Source organism: Macrotis lagotis, chromosome X (assembly GCF_037893015.1).
Source record: "Macrotis lagotis isolate mMagLag1 chromosome X, bilby.v1.9.chrom.fasta, whole genome shotgun sequence".
Lineage (NCBI taxonomy): Eukaryota > Metazoa > Chordata > Mammalia > Peramelemorphia > Peramelidae > Macrotis > Macrotis lagotis.
The window spans coordinates 315,433,728-315,456,675 of record NC_133666.1 but is presented as its reverse complement, the minus strand read 5'-3'; the positions used below and the strand labels follow the sequence as shown (position 1 = coordinate 315,456,675).

The following is a 22,948-nucleotide window of genomic DNA, read 5'->3' as shown; positions in this document are numbered from 1 at the left end:
GATTACCCACAATGAATCTGTGTTGGATCCTCAGACTAGAAAGTTAATCTACTTAGTCCCCAATCAACAGTGGGCAAGATCTGACAGATACACCTGTGCTCCAAGGCAAGCTGCAAAGCACCAGGGGAAGACATTTTGTACTGGAGAATGTCTTGTTCTGCAATAGGAATGTGAGGGAAGAAGAGACTCACCTGGAAACATAAAGACACCAATGAAAAAACCAGGGCTCTATGCTTAGATCTTCCAGACTATTTGAGCTATTCAGATAGATGTCTGGGCTGCAGATTTGGAAGCTCTTTCATCCTAATTGCTTCTGCTACTATTCTGAGGTCAGCCATGTGGATCTCTGCTCTATGCCCCAGACTCACCCACACTCCTATGAGGTATATATGTTTGTTGGTATATATTCATTTCTTCAGTTATTCTTTGGGTTCTATGGTTCCAAATCAATTAAAATACTTGGTTCATGTTAGTTCTTATGGAAAGCCAGGAGTGCTCAAAAAACTGCCTGTCTTCTCTCTGTCATCTTGGCAGGAATTCAAAGTTAGCAATTTCAAAGGAGAACAAAATTGGTACTTCAGGTTCATGAAACAGAATGGAGTAAACATGTTTACACACATCAGATATGCCTGAAAGATGCCTAAAAAAAGCTATGAGCAGAATGTCGATGAATATCATGATGAATGAAACTGGAGGTCAATAACTTTATCTAATACATGTTTGTTTTTTTTAATTTCAGACCTTGATAATAAGATATGACTTATACATGACAAAATATGGTAAGCAAATTGTTGTGTAAATAAAAGACAAATGTTAATGACTTCTCTACTTTCTAATTTTCTTCATTCCCTCCAATCTCCAGAACTAAAATCATGAGAGTATGGACCTCTAAGCAGATTTTGTGACTGGACTGGGAGACAGGACACCTAGTCTGTCATTTGTTCCTGAAAAGTTTAAGGGTAGATCTGTATGTGAGGCAACTGACAGATCCTGACATTATTTATCTAACTAGCTAGCTAGCTAGCTATATATCCCTTCCTGCAAAAGCATATCTCTAATACTGAAAACACCAAGTTCCCCTGCCCTGAAATTTTATTACCTATATTTTATCCTATCCATTCTCATTTTCGTGGTTATGTTTTTTCAAATAAAAACAATTGGAATTCTTGTGCAAATAAAGTTTTTCCTAAGTTTGTTACTTTTGAAGAAAAACTTGTTTAGACATTGAAGGCTTGAAAATGACTGAAAATATACTCTTTCCCTTTTAAATGATATCTCTATATTAATTTGAATATGTATAAATACATGTATTTACATTTTTCTGACAGTTGTTATCACCAAGTAAATAATAAACTTTGTAAATTATATGGACTTGATATAACTAAACATTAAATTTTTCATCCATTTTCATTTTTAAATATGGAGATTTCTTCTCATTTCTTTCATTCAGTACCAAAACATTCAGATTCAATTATGTTAAAATTTTGCTGGGTACTCACATATATGAGTTAATTTCTATATGCATATCTTTGATTGTAGTTATATGCTTATATATTTTTCATTTCTTTGTAGTTTAAAATAAAACTAGACCATATGTAGTTAGTTAAACTCATGATAATTTTAGAACCTTTTTATGTCTATTTTGTTTTGAGCATAAATGGATTGATAGGAAAAAGAATTGAGCATTCAGTCCATAAAACAAGATGGTATCAGTGTCCAAGTTCTATTTGGAAAATGTATGACAAGTTTTTTCTGTCTGTATCTATCTCTACCTACTCATTTATATGTGTTCATGTCTTTGCTAAGCATGTTTTTTTCATCCTTTAGGATAAATGGAGATAGCAGATAATTTTCTCCTTAAAATCTAATTGAGGAAGATGGTGTAGAGAAGCCAGGCACTATGCTCAGGTCTTCTGGTTTTCTCTCTAAACCAGTATGAATCAAGACTCTTAACAGAATACAGTACAGTCTACATAGAAAAAGAAAGTGGGAGAAGAACATCAACCAAAAAGGTCTATCTGAGGGGAGCATGGGTGAGCCAGGGGAAGAGAACAGACAGCCAGTGAAGGGATGCAGTGTAGTACAGGACTAACCTGAACACAGCTGTGGATACTTTAGCTATGTGAGTGGTGGGTGGGAGAGCTCCAGTGAAGTTGGAGGGAGAGTTCCAGCTCAGCAGGTAAGAGAATTCCAGACTGCCGCTGGACATCAATCTGGTCAGCTTGGCTGGTCTAAAGAATCAGGGCCATGGGTCCTGAATTTTCAGCAAATTCCCCTTGTTTCCAATTGAGGTGCCCCCACCCCCCATTCCTGTGGTAGAAAGTGACTCTTCCAAGAACAATAACAGTAACTGCCACCCAACACCCAAGGCTCAGGTGTGGGCAACAAAATTCATTCAGTATTGAGTGAATAATGAGATTAAATATATAGTTTGAGGGACCGGCCTATATTGTTCAAAGATAATCTAGGCCCTGCTGCAACCCGAACTCTCTTCAAGCCTAGAGAGTGGGCCACAAATCATTTTGAATGACACTCTACAGAAAGTATCTAGCATCCCCTAAAGGCCAGTACACTTGGAGTTACTAAACCTAGGGAGTGAATCCTCTAGGGATTTCAACTCCAAGAGTATGTGTAACAGCCCCTCCCCAACACAAAACTCTAGGAAAATGAGGAAAAGTCATCAGAAATGGAGGATCCATTGAAAGTTACTTTGAAATGAAGATGCTAACTCAGAGAGAGCTAGAACTTCTAAGGAGAATATGAAATGATCTTATTAGAAGAGTTCAGGAAGGAGTGTAAAACTCAATTTGAAAAATTGGGAAAAGAAATGCACGTGAAAATTAACACCTTGCAGCAAGAAAACATATCCTTGGAAAATACAATTGGGCAAATGGAAAACTTCTACAAAAATAGAATTGACCAATTGGAAAAGGAGATGCAAAATGTAATTGAAGAAAATACTTTTCTAAAGAAAAAGAATGGAATTTATGGAAACTAATGACTTTATCAGGCAAGAAGAATCTTTTAAACAAAATTAAAAAACCAAAATATTGAAGAAAATGCAAAATAGCTTATCAACAAACTGGCAGACCTAGAAAATATATCCAGGAGAGACAACTTAACAATCGTTGGATTTCATGAAAACAATGAGCATAAAAAAGTCTAGCTTCATATTTCAGGATTTCATAATGGAAAATTGTCCTGCTATCATGAAACCAGAAAGCAATATAGTTATAAAAAGAATACATCAATCCCCTCCTGAAAGGAATACCAAAATGAAAACATCAAGGAATATAGTGGTCAAATTCCAGAGCTTTCAGATAAAAGATAAAATCTTGCAAGTAACCAGAAAGAAACACTTTAGGTAGCAAGGAGACACAGTAAGGATTACAAAGGACCTGGCTTCATCAACACTGAGGGATCAAAGAGCCTGGGATAAGATATTCTGAAGAGTAAGGGAGCTTGAAATGCAGTTAATAATTCACTATTTGGAATAACTCAACCTTTTCTTTCAGGAAAAAAAAGATGTACCTTTAATGAAATAAGAGAGTTACAACATTTCCTGGTGAAAAATCCATAATGAAATAGACAATTTGGACTTCAAAGAGAAGACTCAAGCAATGCATGAAAAGAAAAGAAAGGGAAAAGAAAAAAAAACAATACTGCTATTCAATAAGATGAAACTGGTTATATCCCCAGCTGTGAGTAAGATTCTCATAATTCTTGAGAATTGTAGCTCTATTAAAGACAATGTTCTCATTATCCAGAAATAATGGATACTCTTGACATGTTCATGACTCTGATAGAATGATTAAAAGTGAGAGCAGAGCCCAGATGGCTGCAGAAGAGCCTCTCTTCAGTGCTCTCTCCAAAATATTTCAAAAACATTAAAATTTTATGACTCTAAATCTTCGAGAGACAGAATTCACAGGAAGAAACAATGAGTCAGCTCTCCAGTCCAGGTAACCTGGAAAATAATGGAAAAACTCTGTTCCACATGATTGGAGTGGTGGCTGTGCCAGAGCAAAGGAAGTTCAGTCTCCTTGGAGTAGTCCAGAAGCTCCTGACAACAGAAGCAGATTCCTGACCTGCACCCCAGGGAACACCAAGCACAACATGAAAGATCAGCAGGGAGACATCTGCCATAGCAAGCACAAAGCCCAGGCCCTCAGCATGGCTGTGGCAGCCCAGATGGAAGTAGTCTAGTCGAATCACCCAGCAGGAGCTTCCAGGCAGCTGTGCCCTGAGTGCTCAGCCCGTTGAAGTTAAGGGAGTAGAGTGCGACTGCTGAAGTCTGTCCTCTGTCTCTGGAATAGGACTCTGGTGTTCTGACCAGATTCAGACCCTGGTTGCAGTCTGGGCCACCTATAGAGAAGGGACACCCCCCCCACAGCACTGTGGAAGAGGGGTGAGCTTGTTGTCATTCATAGAACAGGGCAGCAGTCAGGTCCTCATAGTCAGGTCATTGTGGGGGTGTCTTAATAATACTCAAAAGCTAAAGAATCACCCCAAAACCAGGTATAGGTTGGGGAAGTGAGTAAACAAAAAAAGGAACCTGACCATAGACAATTACTTTGGTCCCATGGAGGACCAAAATACTCATTCTGAAGATGAGAAAGTCCAAGCTTCTGCATCTAAAGACTCCAAGAAATATAGAAGTTGGGCTCAGGCTATGACAGAACTGAAAAAAAGATTTTGAAAATTAAATAAGGGAGATAGAAGAAAAATTGGGAAAATAAATAAGAGTGATGCAGGAAAAAAACATGAAAACCAACTCAGTAGCTTAGTCAAGGAGATCCAAAAAAAATGCTGAAAAAAATAATATGTTAAAAACCAACTTAGGTCAAATAGATCAAACAATTCAAAAAATTATTGAGGGGGAGGCTAGGTGGAGCAGTGGATAAAGCACCGGCCCTGGAGTCAGGAGTACCTGGGTTCAAATCCGGTCTCAGACACTTAATAATTACCTAGCTGTGTGGCCTTGGGCAAGCCACTTAACCCCATTTGCCTTGCAAAAACCAAAAAAAGTTATTGAGGAGAAGAATGCTTTAAAAAGCAACATTGTTCAGATAGAAAAGGAGTTCAGAAAGCTCTCTGAGGAAAGCAAATCCTTCAGATGTAGAATGGAGGTAAAGGAAGATGAAGACTTGTTGAGAAATCAAGACACAGTACTACAACACCAAAAGAATGAATAATTGGAAGAAATTGTGAAACATCTCATTGAAAAAAAAACAACTGATTTGGAAAACAGATTCAGCAAAGATAATTTTAAAATTATTGGGATACCTGAAAGTCATGATCAGGAAAAGAGTCTTGACCTCACATTTAAATAATTCCTACAGGAAAATTACCCTGATATCCTAGAAGCAGAGGGTAAAATAGAAATTGAGAGAATCCACTGATCTCCCCTGGAAAGAGATTCATAAAAGAACAATCCCCAGGAATATTATAGCCAAGTTCCAGAACTTCCAAGTCAAAGAGAAAATATTACAAGCAGTCAGGAGGACATAATTCAAATATCGTGGAGCTGTGATCAGGATCACACAGAACTTAGCAGAAACTATATTAAGGGCTCATAGGGCTTGGAATATAATATTCCAGAAGGCAAAAGAACTTGGAATGCAACGGAGAATCAACTACCCAGCAAAACTGAACATCCTCTTCCACGGAAAAGATGGACTTTCAATGAAATAGGGGAGTTACAAATGTTCCTGTTGAAATGACCATAGCTGAACAGAAAGTGTGACCTTCAAATACAATGCTCAGGTGAAGAAAAGCGAGTGGAAAAGAAGGGTAAATTATGAGGGAGTAATGCTGATGAACTGTGTGTATCCCTGCAAGGTAAGGTGATATGGAAATACTCATATGAACCTTCTCACTTTATAGAGTAGGTAGAAGGAGTTTTTATAGATAATGCACAGGTGAGAGTTGAATTTGAATATATATTGTAAAAATGGAGTCAATGATGGAAGCAAAAATGTACTGGGAGAAATATAAAGGGGATATTTCATATAAAAGACATTTCATGTCACTTTTGCAATGATATGGAAGTTGGAAGGCAAGGGGGGAATGAGGGAACCTGCATTCTCATCAGAAATGACTCAGATAGGAAACAACATATACACTCAATAAGGTACAGACATCTAGACGAAAAAAGAGAGAAGGGAACAGCGGGGATGTGGTTGATAGAGCAGAGGGTAGACCATAGTAGAGGGTAATCAAATATAACACATTTTCTTTTTTTAGCTTTTGTTTGGTGCTGGTATTGGGAGACATGTCCGGTACCATGGGGTTATGGGGATGCTGGATCTCTGGGGTGGGATGTGGGCTTGAGGTCCCCTGACCCCAGGGATGGTGCTCTGTTCTCTTCACCCCTCAGCTTCCCCAGAGTACATTTTTGAAGAGGGATAGAGTGAAAGGAGAAAGAAAATATAATAGATGGTAGTGGGGAGGAATGGATGTAGGGAATTACAATCAGCAACAGTAGCTGTGGAAAAAATACGGAAGTAACTTCTATGTTGGATTTATGATAACAAACATGATCCACCCGAGACAGTTGTTGGTGTCAGAACACAGACTGAAACACATCTTTTTCCCTTTAGTTTACTTTAATTCTCATGATATTTTATATTTTTATAGGGAAGTGGGTATTATGTTTACTCTTAAAACAAGAGTATTTTAGAAATGTGTAAATAAAAAAATAAATAAAATCTTAAAAAAAGAATGACTAAAAACAATATCAAGCCAAAATTAGAAGAAAAGTAGAAAGCTGGGAAACAATCTTCACAACAAAAGGTTCTGATAAAAGTCTCATTTGAAAAATATAGAGAGAATTGCATCACATTTATAAGGTCACAAGTCATTCCCAAATCCAAATGATAAATGGTCAAAGGATGTAAACAACCAGTTTTCAAATGAAGAAATTAAAACTATCTATAATCATATGAAAAAATGGTCCAAATCACTATTGATTAGAGAAATGCAAATTCAAACAACAAGGAGCTATCATCTCACAACTATTTGATTAGCCCAAATGAAAAAAAAGAAATGATCAATGTTGGAGATGATGTGTGAGGACTGGGACATTGATGCATTGCTAGTGGAGTTGTGAACAGGTCCAACCTTTCTGGAAAGCAATATGGAACTATGCCCAATGAGCAATGATACTGTTAATTCCCTTTGACCCAACAATTCCAGTTCTAGGATTATATCCATTAGAAATTGTAAAAAGTTGGAAAAGTCCTACATGTTCCAAAATATTCATAGCAACTCTTTTTGTAGTAGTAAGGAATTTGAATTTGGGGAATAGCTAAATGAGTTATGGTACATGAATACTGTAGAATATTAGCATTCTATAAGAAACCATAAATGCTTGGACTCCAGAGATTCATGGAATAACTTACAGGATCTGATTTTGAGTGAAAAGAGTAGAGCCATGAAAACAATGTACACATTAAGAACATTATGAGATGAACAACCTTGATGGAAACAATTCTTCTCAACTGGCCAAAGAGCTAGTATAATGTTAATAGTCTGTTAATAGTCTATACTTTTCCTAACCAGAGAAAGAAAAATAAAACAAAACAAAGAACACAGAGAAAAAATACACCACTAATGAATCTATTGAACATTTTACGAAAATTTTCTCCTATGTATCTCTTACACTTAATTCTAATTACTCATGCCGCCAATTACTAATTTGTAAACATGTTTAACATAATATGTATGAAAAATTCTGAACTGACTATTCACTACTGAGGAAAGAGGTGGGAGGGAACAGTGGACAGAAATTTTATAATTTGGAAATATGCCTGTACAAATAGATGAAAATTAAAAATATTTTTTAAAATATCAATATTTCCTTAAAAAGTGGAATAGTAAAGATACAGGAGGATGGAGGATATTGAATGGAATAAATCACCTTACATGAAGAGGTACAAAGGACCTATTGCAATAGCAGGGAAGAAAGGAGAAGGGAAGAATGGCCTGAAACTTAGCCTCATCACATTTGGCTCAAAGAAGTTTTAACATACATGCACTCATTTAAGTTCCCAAAACTTAACTTTCAAGCATTAAAAAGCAAAAAGGAGGGGGGGAGGAAAACAGGAACTAACAGAGGGAAGGAAAGGAAAGGAAGAAAGGGGAAAGAAATGTGAGGCAATTTGTATATAAAGGGACAAATATACTGAAGGAGGTGGTATTTGGAATCAAAATTATGGAGAATATGAATAAGTTGACAAAAGGGGAAAAGTACAGAGGGAAGATAGTATGGAGGGAAATAAGAGCAAGTAATTATAACTTTGGATGTGAATGAGTTGAACTCTCCAATAAAACATAAGAGAATAGCATAGTGGATAAAAACTAGAATTCTACAATATGCTGGTTACAAGAAACCTTTTTGAAGCAGAAAGACACATATAGAGTAAAGGTAAAGGGTTGGAGCAGAATATCAAATAGATAGAATAACAAAAATATATCTCATTAAAAGAGATAAGGCAGGAAACTAATCCTTCATAAAAGACAATATAGACAATGAAGCAGTTTCCAGTATTAAATAAGTATGTACCATGTGGTATAGCATCCAAATTCTTAGAGGAGACGTTGAATGATTTACAGGAAGTCATAGACAGCAAAACTCTACTGGTAGGAGACCTTAACATACCTCTCTCAGATTCAGATAAATCTAACCATAAAATAAAAAAGGAATTTAAGTAGAATGTTAGAAAATGTAAACATCAGAGACTTTTGGAGAAAACTGAATGAGGATAGAAAGGAATATGCTTTTTTTCTGCAGTACATGTATTAGGGCAGAAAACCCTTATAATAAAAATGCAGAAAGGCAGAAATAATGAATACTTCCTTCTCAGATCATAATGCAATAAAAATCGCATGCAAAAATGGGCCGTGGAGAGAATGACTTAAAAGTAATTGGAAACTAATTATCTTCATTTAAAGACTGGGTGGATAAGGTAACAAATCATAGATAAAATTAATGATTTCAAACTAGATAATGACAATAACAAGACAACATACCAAAACATATGGGATACAGCCAATACAGCTATTAATGGATATATTACATCTTTAAAAGCTTACATGAATGAATTAAAGAAATGAAATAAATTAACTAAGCATGCAACTTAAAAAATATGAGAAAGAACAAAATAAAAACCTCCAATTAAATGTTAAATCAGAAATTCTAAAAATTAAACTATAAATTTACAATACCAAAAGCAAGGAAACAAACTAATAAATAAAAAGAAGGGTTGGTTTTATGAAAAAAAACTATAAAACTGAAAAACTTTTGGTTAATTTGATGAAATAAAAGAAGAAAACCAAATTAGTTGTATCATAAATGCAAAAGGTGAACTCACCATAGATGAGAAAGGAATTAATGTAATAATTCAGAATTATTTTAATCAAATGTATGCCAATATATTTGATAATCTAAGTGAAATGGATGAATAAATATTTACAAAAACATAAATTACTAAGTTTAAACGAAAAGGAAATTGAATGCCAAAAAAAATCTCCTCTCAGAAAAAGTAATTAACAAGCCATCATTTCACTCTGGGGTCAGCTGGTCTACCAGTGAATTCCATTAAACATTTAAGGAGCAAATGATTCCAATTCTTTATGATCTCTGGAAAAATAGGAACTCTGCTAACTTCTATGACACAATTATGATCCTGATACCTAACCAGGAAGAGTCAAAACAGAGAAAGAAAATTATAGACCAATTTCCCTAATGAATATGGATAAAAATATTAAATAAAATCTTAATAAAGTTAGTATAGCAAGTTGGGTAAATTACATTAATGAGCAAGATGGCGGAGAGAAGACAGGCAGTTCTAAAGTATCTTGATCTCTTCCCCATCTATCACATGAAACAAAACCTCTTAAAAGAAATCCGACCCACAAAACCCAGAAAGGTGAAAGAACATCTACCTCAGGATTTGTCTCCTGCAGCAGCTTTGGCTGAATTTGGGCAGGTGAGTCTGGGCTCAGAGAGAGGATCAGCCCCAATCAGCCAGATTAACAGCTGAATTGGAACTAGGGGTCTGAGGGCCCAAGAGCCAGACCTGCTGGATCAGCGGTGGGGCTGGATGACAGAGGCTTGGTTCAGTGGGGCAGCAGAGGCGCTGGTGTTGGTGCTGTCCCCCTGGAGCTTGGGGATGAGGCTGGGGGGAGGGTTCTGGTGCAGAAGAGCTGCAGACACCATCCTGGGCTCCTCTGGACCCATTACAACTCAGACCTCCTCCCAAACACACAAATGCAAACTACTTCTGCCTCAGGCCCAGGTGTGTGAGCAGAAGAACCAGCAAGCTGAGGAATGACCTCAGGCCAGGGTAAAACCCACCATTGATTGAAGGCAAAATAATTCAGTAGCTCCAACACCTCCCTTCAAGCAAAGGGAGAAGGCCTCAGTCAAGGTCACAGACACTGCAGAGAAAGCAACCAACACCTCCTACTGGCCAGCGAGAGGAACTGCACTCAGTGAGTAAAGCCTTTAGTGTTCCCAAGCACCAGTGAACCAGCCCCCGCCCCAACTCAAAGTCTTAGCAAAATGAAGAAGGATCAGCGGAAACATGGATCCATAGAAAAATTCCTGGAAAGGAAAGACCCTAACTCAGAGAGACCTGGATCCTCTGAGGAGAATATAATCTGTTCTCCAGCACAGAAAGACTTCCTTGAAGAAATAAGGAAGGAGTTTAAAAATTTGGGTGAGACAATTAATACCTTGCAACAAGAAAACAAAACCTTAGAAAGTACAATTAGACAAACACAAAAGGAGAATAAATCTCTCATATCATCAATTGGACCAATACAAAATGAGAATAAGTCTCTCAGATTCTCAAATGAGCAAATACAAAAAGAAATTTCTTCTCTCAAAACCTCAATTGGTCAAATGGAAAACCCTTTCAAAAGTAGAATTGACCAATTGGAAAAGGAGTTGCAAAAGGTTAATGAAGAAAACTCCTCACCTCAAAAAACAATGGAGTCTACTGAAACTAATGACTCCATGAGACAACAGGAGTCAGTTAAACAAAATCATAAAAGAAAAAATAGAAGCAAATGTAAAATACCTCATCAACAAAACCACTGACCTTGAGAATAGATCAAGAAGGGGCAACCTGAAAATTCTAGGACTTCCTGAAAACACTGAAGAGAAAAAAAGCCTTGACTTAATATTACAGGATCTAGTGATGGGAAACTGCCCTGATATCATGGAATCAGAGGGCAAAGTAGTTATTGAGAGAGTACATTGATCCCCACCAGAAATAGATCCCCAAATGAAAACACCAAGGAATGTTGTGGCCAAACTCTAGAACTATCAGATAAAAGAGAAAATCATGCTAGCAGCCATAAATAAACAACTTAAATAACAAGGAGCCAGAGTATGGATCTTTCAGGACCTGGCTGGATCATCATTAAGGGATCGAAGGTCCTGGAACAAGATATTTCAAAGGGCTAGGTAGCTTGGAATGCAGCCATGAATCTACTTTCCTGCAAAGCTGAGACTTCTCTTCCAGGGAAAAAGATGGACATTTAATGAAATGGAAGAATTCCAAAAATTTATGAAGAAAAGACCAGAGCTAAACAGAAAATTTGGATATCAAATAGGAGGTTCAAGAGACACATGAAAAGGTAAAAAAAGGGGGGGGCGGTAAAAGTTAAAAAATGCAATCCAGTAAGTTGAAACTGGTTATATCCCAGCATGGGGAAAAAAGATTCTCATAAATCTTGAGAATTGTAACTCTAACAGAGAGAATACACCTAGCGAGAAATGATGGATATTCATGACCTATCCATGAGACTGCTATCTAATGGGATGTAACTGGCTTTAACCTAACTTGGGAGAAAGACTAATAACTCTCAGGAATTTTGACTCTATTTGATAGAATATACTGAACTAGAAGGGACAGACTCACAATTTTCTATGACTTAGATAGAATGATCTAAAAAACACTACCTCATTGAAAAGGGGGACAGGAAAGAAATGGGAAGAGGGAGGGGATTGAATGGGGTAAATCCCATTACACTAAGAGGTACAAAAAACCTATGGTATTAGAGGGTAAGAAGGGATCAGAGGAGAAACACATGAATATTCCTCTCATCAGACTTGGCTTAAAGTCAACCTACACATACTCAGTTAACTTATAAAACATCTAACCTTTCAACCTATTAAAAGGGGGAAAAGGGGAGGGGGACAGAGAAAGGGAAGGGGAGTGGGGTAAAAAGGGGAAATAACAAAAGGAAGGGAAGGAAAAAGGAAAAAGGTAAAGGGGAAAGAAAGGGGAGGGTGTGCTATAGGAGGGCAAACACACTGAAGGGGGTGGTATTCAGAAACAAAATACTGAGGAATTTGGATAAAGGGGAGAAGGGGGAAAATACAAACAGAGGGAAGATCGCATGGAGTGCAGTAAAGTATTAGTAATCATAACCTTGAATGTGAATGGAATGAACTCTCCCTTAAAACATAAGCAAATAGCAGAGTGGATTATAAACCAGAATCCTACAATATGCTGCTTACAAGAAACTCATTTGAAGCAGAGAGATACATATAGATTAAAGGTAAAAGGTTGGAGCAAAATATATTTTGCTTCAGCTGAAGTAAAAAAAGCAGGGGTAGCAATCCTTATCTCAGACAAAGCAGCAGCAAAAATAGATAGCATTAAAAGAGATAAGGAAGGAAACTTTATCCTCCGAAAAGGTACCATAGACAATAAAGTCATTTCAATATTGAATATATATGCACCCAGTGGGACAGCACTCAAATTCTTAGAGGAGAAGCTGTAAGAAGTACAGGAAGAGATAGACCACAAAACTCTACTAGTGGGAGACCTCAACCTCCCACTATCAGATCTAGTTAAATCGAATCATAAAATAAACAAAAAAGAAGTTAAGGAGGTAAATAGATTGTTAGAAAAATTAGATATGGTAGACTTATGGAGGAAACTAAATGGGGATAGAAAGGAATATACCTTTTTCTCTGCAGTACTTGGAAATTATACAAAAATTGACAATGTACAAGGACATAAATACCTAATAATCAACTGCAGAAAGGCAGAAATAGTGAATACATCTTTCTCATATCACAATGCAATAAAAGTCATATGCGATACTGGGCCAAGGAGATATAGACCCAGAACAAATTGGAAACTGAATAACTTCATTTTAAATATGAGTGGATCAAAAAATAAATTATCTAAATAATTAACCATTTTATTCTGCATAATGATAATGATGAAACAACATACCAAAACCTATGGGATTCATTCAAAGCAACTCTCAGGGGATATATTATAGCTTTAAATGCTTACATGAATAAATTGGAGAAAGAGGAAATCAATGAGTTAAACATGCAATTAAAAAAATTAAAGAAAGAACAAATCCAAAATCACCAATTAAATACCAAATTAGAAATTCTAAAAATTAAAGGAGAAATTAATAAAATCAAACGCAAAAATGTTTTGAATCAATAAATACAACCTAAATTTGGTATAATGAAAAAAACAATAAAATTGATAAACTGTTGGTCAATTTGATTTAAAAAAAGAAAGAAGAAATCCAAATTGCTAGTATCATAAATGAAAAAGGTGAACTCACCACCAATGAGGAGGAAATTAAAGTAATAATTCAAAATTATTTTGCCCAACTCTATGCCAATAAATTTGATAATCTAAGGGAAATGGATGAATATTTACAAAAATATAAGTTGCCCAGGTTAAATGAAGAAGAGATTAAATACCTAAACAACCCTATCTCATTAAAAAGAAATTCAACAAGCCATCATTGAACTCCCTCAGAAAAAAAACTCCGGGGCCTGATGGATTCACAAGTGAATTCTACCAAATATTAAAGTAACAATTGGTTCCAATCCTATATAAACTCTTTGGAAAAACAGGGAAAGATGGAACTCTGCCTAACTCTTTCTATGAAACCAATAGGGCACTGTAAAATAAACCAGGAAGAGTTAAAACAGAGAAAGAAAATTATAGACCTATTTCTCTGATGAATACAAATGCAAAAATCCTAAATAAAATCTTAGCAAAATGATTACAAGTCATCAATAGGATAATACATTATGATCAAGTAGGATTTATTCCATGAATGCAGGGTTGGTTCAATATTAGGAAAACTGTTAGTATACTCAATTATATCAACAATAAACCTATCAGAAATCATATGATCATATCAATAGATGCTGAAAAAGCTTTTGACAATATACACCATCCATTCCTATTAATAACACTAGAGAGTGTAGGAATAAATGGACTGTTCCTTAAAATAATTACCAGTATCTATTTGAAACCATCAACAAGCATTATATTCAATGGGCAGAGGCTAGAGGAATTCTCAATAAGATCAGGGGTGAAACAAGGGTGCCCATTATCACCACTACTATTCAATATTGTATTAGAAACATTAGCATCAGCAATTATAGAAGAAAAATAAATTGAAGGAATTAGAATTGGGAAGGAAGAGACAAAACTCTCACTCTTTGCAGATGACATGATGGTCTACCTAGAGAATCTCAAGAAATCATCAAAAAGACTACTGGAAACAATTAGCAATTTTAGCAAAGTTGTAGGTTATAAAATATACCCTCATAAATCTTCAACTTTTCTATATATGTCTAGCAAGATACAGCAGGAAGAGCTAGAAAGAGAAATTCCATTCAAATTAACCTCAGACAATATAAAATACTTGGGAGTCTATTTGCCAAGACACACTCAGAATCTTGTTGAAAACAATTATAAAACACTTCTCACACAAATTAAATCAGATTTATATAACTGGGCAAATATCAACTGCTCAAGGATAGGTAGAGCTAATATAATAAAAAATGACAATTCTACCAAAACTAAACTATCTGTTTAGTGCCCTACCAATCAAAATTCCAAAAAAAATTACTTTAATGAGTTAGAAAAAATTGCAAGTAAATTCATATGGAGAAATAAAAGTCAAGAATTGACAGGAGATTAATGAAAAAAGTACAAAAGAAGGTGGCTTAGCCCTACCTGATGTAACATTATATTATAAAGCATCAGTAATCAAAACTGTTTGGTATTGACTAATAAATAGAGTGGTGGACCAGTGGAATAGACTAGGTGTAAAAGCAGGAGAGGATTATAGTAATCTGCTGTTTGATAAACCCAAAGAGTCTGGCCATTGGGATAAAAACTCCCTCTTTGATAAAAACTGCTGGGATAATCGGAAGTTAGTATGGAAGAAACTTAGATTAGACCAACACCTCACATCCTTTACCAAGATAAGATCCAAATGATTACAGGACATAGACACAAAAAACAATACTATAAGCAAATTAGAAGATCAAGGACTAGTCTAGCTGTCAGATCTATGGAAAGGGGAACAGTTTATGACTAAGGAATTCATGTGGTTAAATTCAACTGACAGGGTAGCCCTTACATCATCCCCCCCCCCATATTTTATATATTTACTTCTTTTTCCAATTATAGTCAATGTTTTTAACAATGATTTTTGTAATGTTTTGAGTTATACTTTTACCCCCTTCTTTCCCTTCTTTCCCTCCTCCCCTTGACCAAAAATATCAACAAAAATATATGCTATACTTGTTCAATGATGTTAATCATAATAAAATGCATAAAGGGCAAATAAAAGCATGAGAGAAAAAACATAATGGATAAAAATCTTTTAAAAATTAAAAATAGAAAGCCTTGGTCTGTATTCAGAACCTATAGTTCCTTCTCTGAATGTCTATGGTAGTTTTCTTCACAAATCTTTTAGTATTTTCTTTGATTATAGTACTGCTGAGATGATCAAATTCTTCCTAGTTGATCATCACACAATGTTACTGTTAGTGTGTGCAATATTTTTCTTTTTTTGTTCCCTTCTCTCATCATCAATTCATGTAAGCCTTTCCAGGATTACCCGAAGTTTGCTTACACATTATTTCTTATGGAACAATAGTATTCCATTACATTCATAGACCAAAATATGTTCAGTCATTCCCTAATTGATGGGTATCCTTTCAATATCCAATTTGAAAACTTTTTTTATCCTATTTTTAGGGATTTCTTTAGAATTACCTAGCAGGGATATTGTTAGATAAAAGGATATGAATAATTGTATTGCACTTTGGAATAGTTACAAATTGCTCTCCAGCTATGGATCATCAGTTCATGATTTCATCATTAGGTTTTGATGCATCAGTTGTCCCACCTCCCTCCAATATTGATCATTTTGTATTTTCCTGATCATATTGGTCAATCTAACAGTTCTGATATGATACCTCAGAGTTGTTTCCATTATCATTTATCTAATCATTAAAAATTTAGAATATTTTTATATGACAGCAGATAGCTTTAATTTCTTCATCTGAGAACTACCTGCCCACGTCTTTTGACCATTTATCAACTAGGAAATTAATTGTATGCTTGCAAATTTGACTCAGTTCTCCATATATTTTACAAATGAATCTTTTTATCAGAAAAACTAGCTGTAAAATTATTTCCCAATTTACTGCTTTCCTTTAAATCTTTGTTGTTTTGGTTTTATTTGTGCAAAAACTTTTCAATTTAATGTAATCAAAATTATCTACTTTGCATTCTAAAATATCCTCTATAACCTCTTTGTAAATAAATTGTCCCCTTTTCCATAAAACTGATAACTATTCCTTATTCTTCTAATGACTCATGCTATCACCATTTAAGTTCAAGTCCTATACTGATTTCAACCTTATCTTTGGATAGGATGTATAATGTTGGTTTGTCTAATTTCTGCCATATTATAATCCAGTTTTCCCAGTAGTTTTTATCAAAGAGAGAGCTTTTATCCCAGAAGCTAGAATCAATTGAGTTTATCAAACAATAGATTTTTAAGGTCATATACAATTGTTGTTTCTTTTGTACCTACCTATCAGTCTATTCTTCTAATTGATCACTCTTTTTTTTGGCAATTCCAAACAGTTTGGATGGATACATAAAATTATAATATAATTTTGATCTCATATGGCTAGGTCACCTTCCTTTATATTTTTTTTCATCAATTTCCTTGATATTCTTGATGATTTTTCTAGATATTGGTAGTTTAAGTAGTTTGCACTGAATAAGTTGAACTATTGACATTTACCCAGTTAATAAGGTCTGTTTTTCTTTGTTTGAAAGGTGTTTTATAGGCATTTTTGGAAAGCTTTTGTATTGCTGTGGCAGGTGGACTCCCAAATATTTTAAGTGATCTTCAATTACTTTAAATAGAATTAATTTTGCTATCTATTGTGTCTTGTTATTAATTTGTAGAAATGTTGATGATTTATGTGAGTTTATTTTATATTTTTCAAGTCTGCTAAAGTTCCTAATTGTGTAAGTGTAATTGTGTTTCCTTTATATTTAAATTGCTTCATTTTTGTTATTTGAAAAATTCTTTCTTTTATTTGACAACTCTGGAATATGGACTTTGTATCCTGGGGTCTCCTTCTTGAGTAGATCTATGTATTCTTTAAGTGGTTATGTTGTCTTCTTCTAACTAAACAAGTTAGAGAAAGAAAATTTAATACCTCCAATTAAATATCAATTAGAGGCGGAGCCTGGCGGGGAGCTCCGGGGCTGGGCTTTATCTGTCCCTGCAGCCATAGCCATTGCGCAGCTCCTGTCCGCCCGCCCCTCTGCCTCTCCGCTCCCCATGGCGTTGCTGCACTCCTGCTGCCTGCTCTCCGGAGCCGCCTCCTTCTGGTGGACCCACGTAGAAATGGGGCCTCCCGACCCCATCTTGGGAGTGACTGAAGCATTTAAGAGGGATACCAATAGCAAGAAGATGAACTTGGGAGTTGGGGCCTACCGAGATGATAATGGGAAGCCCTATGTTCTTCCAAGCGAGCGCAAGGCAGAGGCCCAAATTGCAGGGAAGAGCATGGACAAAGAGTATCTGCCCATCGGAGGACTGGCTGAGTTTTGAAAGGCATCAGCAGAGTTGGCCCTGGGAGAAAATAACGAGGTTCTGAAAAACAAACGATATGTCACTGTACAAACTATTTCTGGAACTGGAGCCTTGAGGGTGGGAGCCAGTTTTCTGCAACGGTTTTTCAAATTCAGCCGAGATGTCTATCTTCCTAAACCATCCTGGGGAAATCATACCCCCATTTTCAGGGATGCTGGCATGCAGCTGAATGGCTATCGCTACTATGAGCCCAAGACTTGTGACTTTGACTATACTGGAGCTATGTAAGACATTTCAAAAATCCCAGAACAGAGTGTCATCCTTCTGCATGCTTGTGCTCACAACCCCACTGGAGTCGATCCTCGTCCTGAGCAGTGGAAAGAGATGGTGTCCATGGTAAAGCAAAGTAAACTCTTTGCCTTTTTCGACATGGCATACCAGGGCTTTGCCAGTGGAGATGACAACAAGGATGCCTGGGCCGTTCGCCACTTCATTGAGCAGGGCATTAATGTCTCTCTCTGTCAGTCATATGCCAAGAACATGGGCCTCTATGGTGAACATGTGGGAGCCTTTACCATGCTTTGTAAAGATGCTGATGAAGCCAAAAGGGTAGAATCCAAGTTGAAAATCCTGATTCGTCCCATGTATTCCAACCCCCCTCTCAATGGGGCCCGAATTGCCGCCACAATCCTGAATAGTCCTGATCTGAGGTCTCAATGGCTGCAAGAAGTGAAAGGCATGGCAGATTGCATTATCAGCATGTGGACCCAGCTGGTTTCCAACCTCAAGAAAGAAGGCTCCTCCCACAATTGGCAGCATATCACTGACCAGAGTGGCATGTTTTGTTTCACAGGCCTGAAACCTGAGCAGGTAGAACAGCTGACCAAGGAATTCTCCATCTATATGACAAAAGATGGCCGCATTTCTGTAGCAGGGGTCATATCAGGCAATTTAGGATACCTTGCCCATGCCATTCACCAAGTAACCAAATAACTCTCCCCGATAAGATGGAGCAGAGACAACCTTCGCACCTTCAGACTCTGCTGTTTTGAGATTCAGAAAGATGATTGATCTGGCAAAGATAGGAGTGGTGTGAGTTTCTTTCAACCACAGTGCTTAATGCTCAACCCCTGAAGGTATCTCAGAAAAAGTTCTGTGAGTAGGCTAAAGTCATCTGAAACTATTGTTTGGAGCAATCTACCCTCAACTCCCCAACCCATCCTCCACAACTTTTTCAAAACATTTTTTGTTTACAGTAAATGCTACCAAAAATCCTGCCCAAAGATCAGAATTTCTCTCCCCTTCCCCAAGTCTTGGAATTACAATATTCAAGAGTTTTAATTTAGGTAATAGATGGCACATAACAGAAGTCTCTAAGGTGCTAAAAGCTGGCAAAGAAGTCTTGTTCGATTCTAACTCCCTTCTTTCACTGGCCTCCTGGGACTGATGGAGACTCCTTGGATCGCAAGGTTTTTGAAAACCATAGGTGCTGTTGTCCAGCATCCTGGCTTCAAGAAATAACAGAAGAGAGGTGGCTGTTGGCCATTGAACATTGAAGACTAAACTTTACCCTCCTCTCCCATGTTTATTGCTTTCCATCCCCAAGTCTTCCCTAGTTTCTCTCTCTGCCTCTGCTTGAATTAACCTTCAGACCTTTCCTATCAGGATGCATATACATAGAGAATTAAGTAAAATAGAATTTGAGAAATGAGCATGTTCTCTCCTCCCCTTTCTTAGCAAAAGATGGAGGAGGAGAATTTGGTAAACTAACTGTACTTTGATCCCATCATGGTAAAATTTTTAATTGTCCCCCTTATTACCCCGACCCCACCAGACCTCATCAGTGTGGTTGTGCAATATGTAGCCTTTCTCCTGAAAAATCTGTCCGGGGCAGTCAGTCCTTGGAGATGAGTATTTTGAGCTGTGGTTGTAAGCTTCTCTGCATTGCTAGCCGAGTTCAAACTCCAACCTTTAAGAGATCATCCTCCAATGTAATCACATAGGCTTTTATGCAGCCTGGTTTCTCTGTTACAATAAAATTGTTGTAGATTGGTGAAAAAATATCAATTAGAAATTCTGACAAAAGTTAAATTAGTAAAATCAAAATCAATAAACTATTGAACAAATGAATTAAAACAAGAAAAATACCAATTTTACCAGTATCAAAAATGAAGTAGCAGGGCAAATAGGTGGTGCAGTGGATAGAGCACCGGCCCTGGAGTCAGGAATACCTGAGTTCAAATCCGGCCTTGGGCACCTAATAATTATCTAGCTGTGTGGCCTTGGGCAAGTCACTTAACCCCATTTGCCTTGCAAAAACATAAAAAATGAATTAACCACAATTGAGGAGGAAATTACTATAGCAATTATACAATATTTTGCACAAGTGTATGTCAATAAATTTAATAATCTAAGTGAAGCAAATGAATACTTACAAAAATATAAACCACCCATTTTAAAAGAAGGGAAGAATAAATAGTTAAATATCTCTATCTCTGAAAAAGAAATTGAACAACCCTGAAAAACACCAGGGCTATATGGATTGAGAAGTGAATTTTGCCAAATATTCAATGAATAAATAGTTCCAATTCTACATAAACTTTTTGAAAAAAATAGGCAACAGAGTTCTGCCAGATTTCTTGCATGACACCAATATAATTCTGATACCTAAACTAATAAAAGCCAAAACAAAGAAAGAGCATTGTGGAACAATTTCAATAATGAATATGAATGCAAAAATTTTAAAGGAAATACTGGCGAAGCAAATAGATTTAGTTATCAAAAGAATTATACAATATCATCTAGCAGTATTTATACCAGGAATCCAGAGTTGATCCAATATTAGGAAAAGTATAAGCATATTTGATCATATCAACAATAAATCTAATGGAAATCATATGATCATCTCAATATATGCTGAAAAATCTTTTGACAAACTACAGCTAGAGAGCACAGGAATGCATGGAATGTTCCTTAAAATAAGTGTTATCTATCTAAAAACATCAATAATCATTTTATATATAATGGAGATATGTTGAAAGCATTCCCAATAATAACATGGCAGAAACAAGGATACCTTTTATCAACACTATTTTTCAATACAGCATTTGAAATGTAAGCTTAAGCAATAAAAATGAAGGAATTAGAATCAGTAATGGAGGAAAAAAATCTCATTCTTTGTGGATTATATGATAATTTACCTTGATAGCCCTAGAAAATCATCTAAAAATATTGTAAATAATTAGCAACTTTTGCAAAGTTGCAGGATATAAAATAAGCCCACATAATCCTCAGCATTTATATATATTACTAACAATATCCAGCAGTTAATTATAAAGAGAAGTCACATTTAAGATTACTGAAGACAACATAAAATACTTGGAAATGTAACTGTCAAGGCAGATTCAGAAACTATATGAAAACAATTATAAAACATTTTTCACATGAATTAAATCAAATCCAAAAAATTAGGCAAATGTCAATTGCTCATTGGTGGACTGAGCTAGTAATGCCTATTCAGTTCCATACCAATTAAACTTTCAAAAAATTACTTTAGTGAGCTAGAAAATTAAAAAAAAACAGTAACCAAATTTAAATCAAAGAACAAAAGGTCAAGAGTATTAAAGAGAATTCATGAAAAAAATTAAAGGATGTTGGACTAGCTATACCAAATCTAATATTATATTATGAAACTTTAGCCATCAAAACTATTTGGTACAGGCTAAGAATAAGATTGGTGTAGCAGTGGAATAGATTAGGTGCACAAGAAACAACAATGAGCAATTATAGTAATCTGTTGTTTGATAGACCCAAAGATTCCAGGTTTGGGGATGAGAAATCACTCCAATAAAAAAACGCTGGAAAAACTGGAAGATAATAAGGCTGAAACTAGGCATAACCTAACATCTCACACCCTATATATTTTGAACAATGATAAATTCAAAATGGGTACATGATTATGATATAAAAGGTAATATTATAAGACAATTAGGAGAACAAGGAATGGTTTACTAATCAGGTCCTTGGAAAAGGGAGCATTTTATAAGCAAAGAAGCAATAGAATATTTTATTAAAAAAACAAACAGGATAATTTTTATTACATTAAATTAACAAATTTTAAAGAAACAAAACCATTGCAACCAAGCTTAAAAGTAATATTGCAAGTTGAAAATGAATTTTAATAGATAGTGTTTCAAACAAAGGATTCATTCCAAAAAAGCCTAGAGAATTGAGTCAAATTCATAAAAAAGCAAATCATTCACCAATTGATAAATGGTCAAAATATTGAAAAGTGCAATCCTCAGATGAAGAAATCAAATCTAGTCATACAAAAAATATTTCAAAACTTTATTGAATAAAAATGTAAATTAAAATATCATACCTATCAGATTTGCCAATATGATTAGAAAGAAAAATATCAATGTTGGAGGGGATGTGGAAAATGGAACCCTAATTCATTATTGTTGGAGTTGTGAACTGAACCACCTTTTCTGTTGAATGATTTGGAGTTATAACCAAAGGGTAATAAAACTGTGCATACCCTTTGATCCACTAGTGGGTCTATATGCTGACGAGATCATGATAAAGGGTAAAAATTCCACATGAACAGGGGAATTAATACAACTAATTTTCCTAAAATTTTATTGATTAAAATACACTTATGATGTTTTTCACCTATTTTTAGACGCTAGAGAAAATCAATGTCATACAGGAATATGACTAGTTTCAGAGAATGTCAAAACTCTATTTATCTTGTATATTTTAAGTATACTTCAAACTCTAGCTATGCAATCTAAACTACCTTTCCTCATCATATGATAAACATAATGAAATCAGTTATATAATACATAAACATGATCCAATATCTCTCCAAGTCATTTTCTTTACACACATCACAATGACTCTCCAGGCGTCTATTCTTCCACTTCTCCATATGAGGGGTTGATTCATAAGCAAATTTTGGATTCAAATAATAATTGGTCAATTCCCCTAATTTCATAGCACAATATAAGATGTGCTAACATAG

The 22,948-nt window shown here is 35.7% G+C and overlaps 1 pseudogene; it reads left to right on the top strand.

The window, feature by feature from the left end:
• Positions 1-17,667: 17,667 nt before the first annotated feature.
• Positions 17,668-18,915, top strand: LOC141499074 (aspartate aminotransferase, mitochondrial-like; annotated as a pseudogene).
• Positions 18,916-22,948: the final 4,033 nt, after the last annotated feature.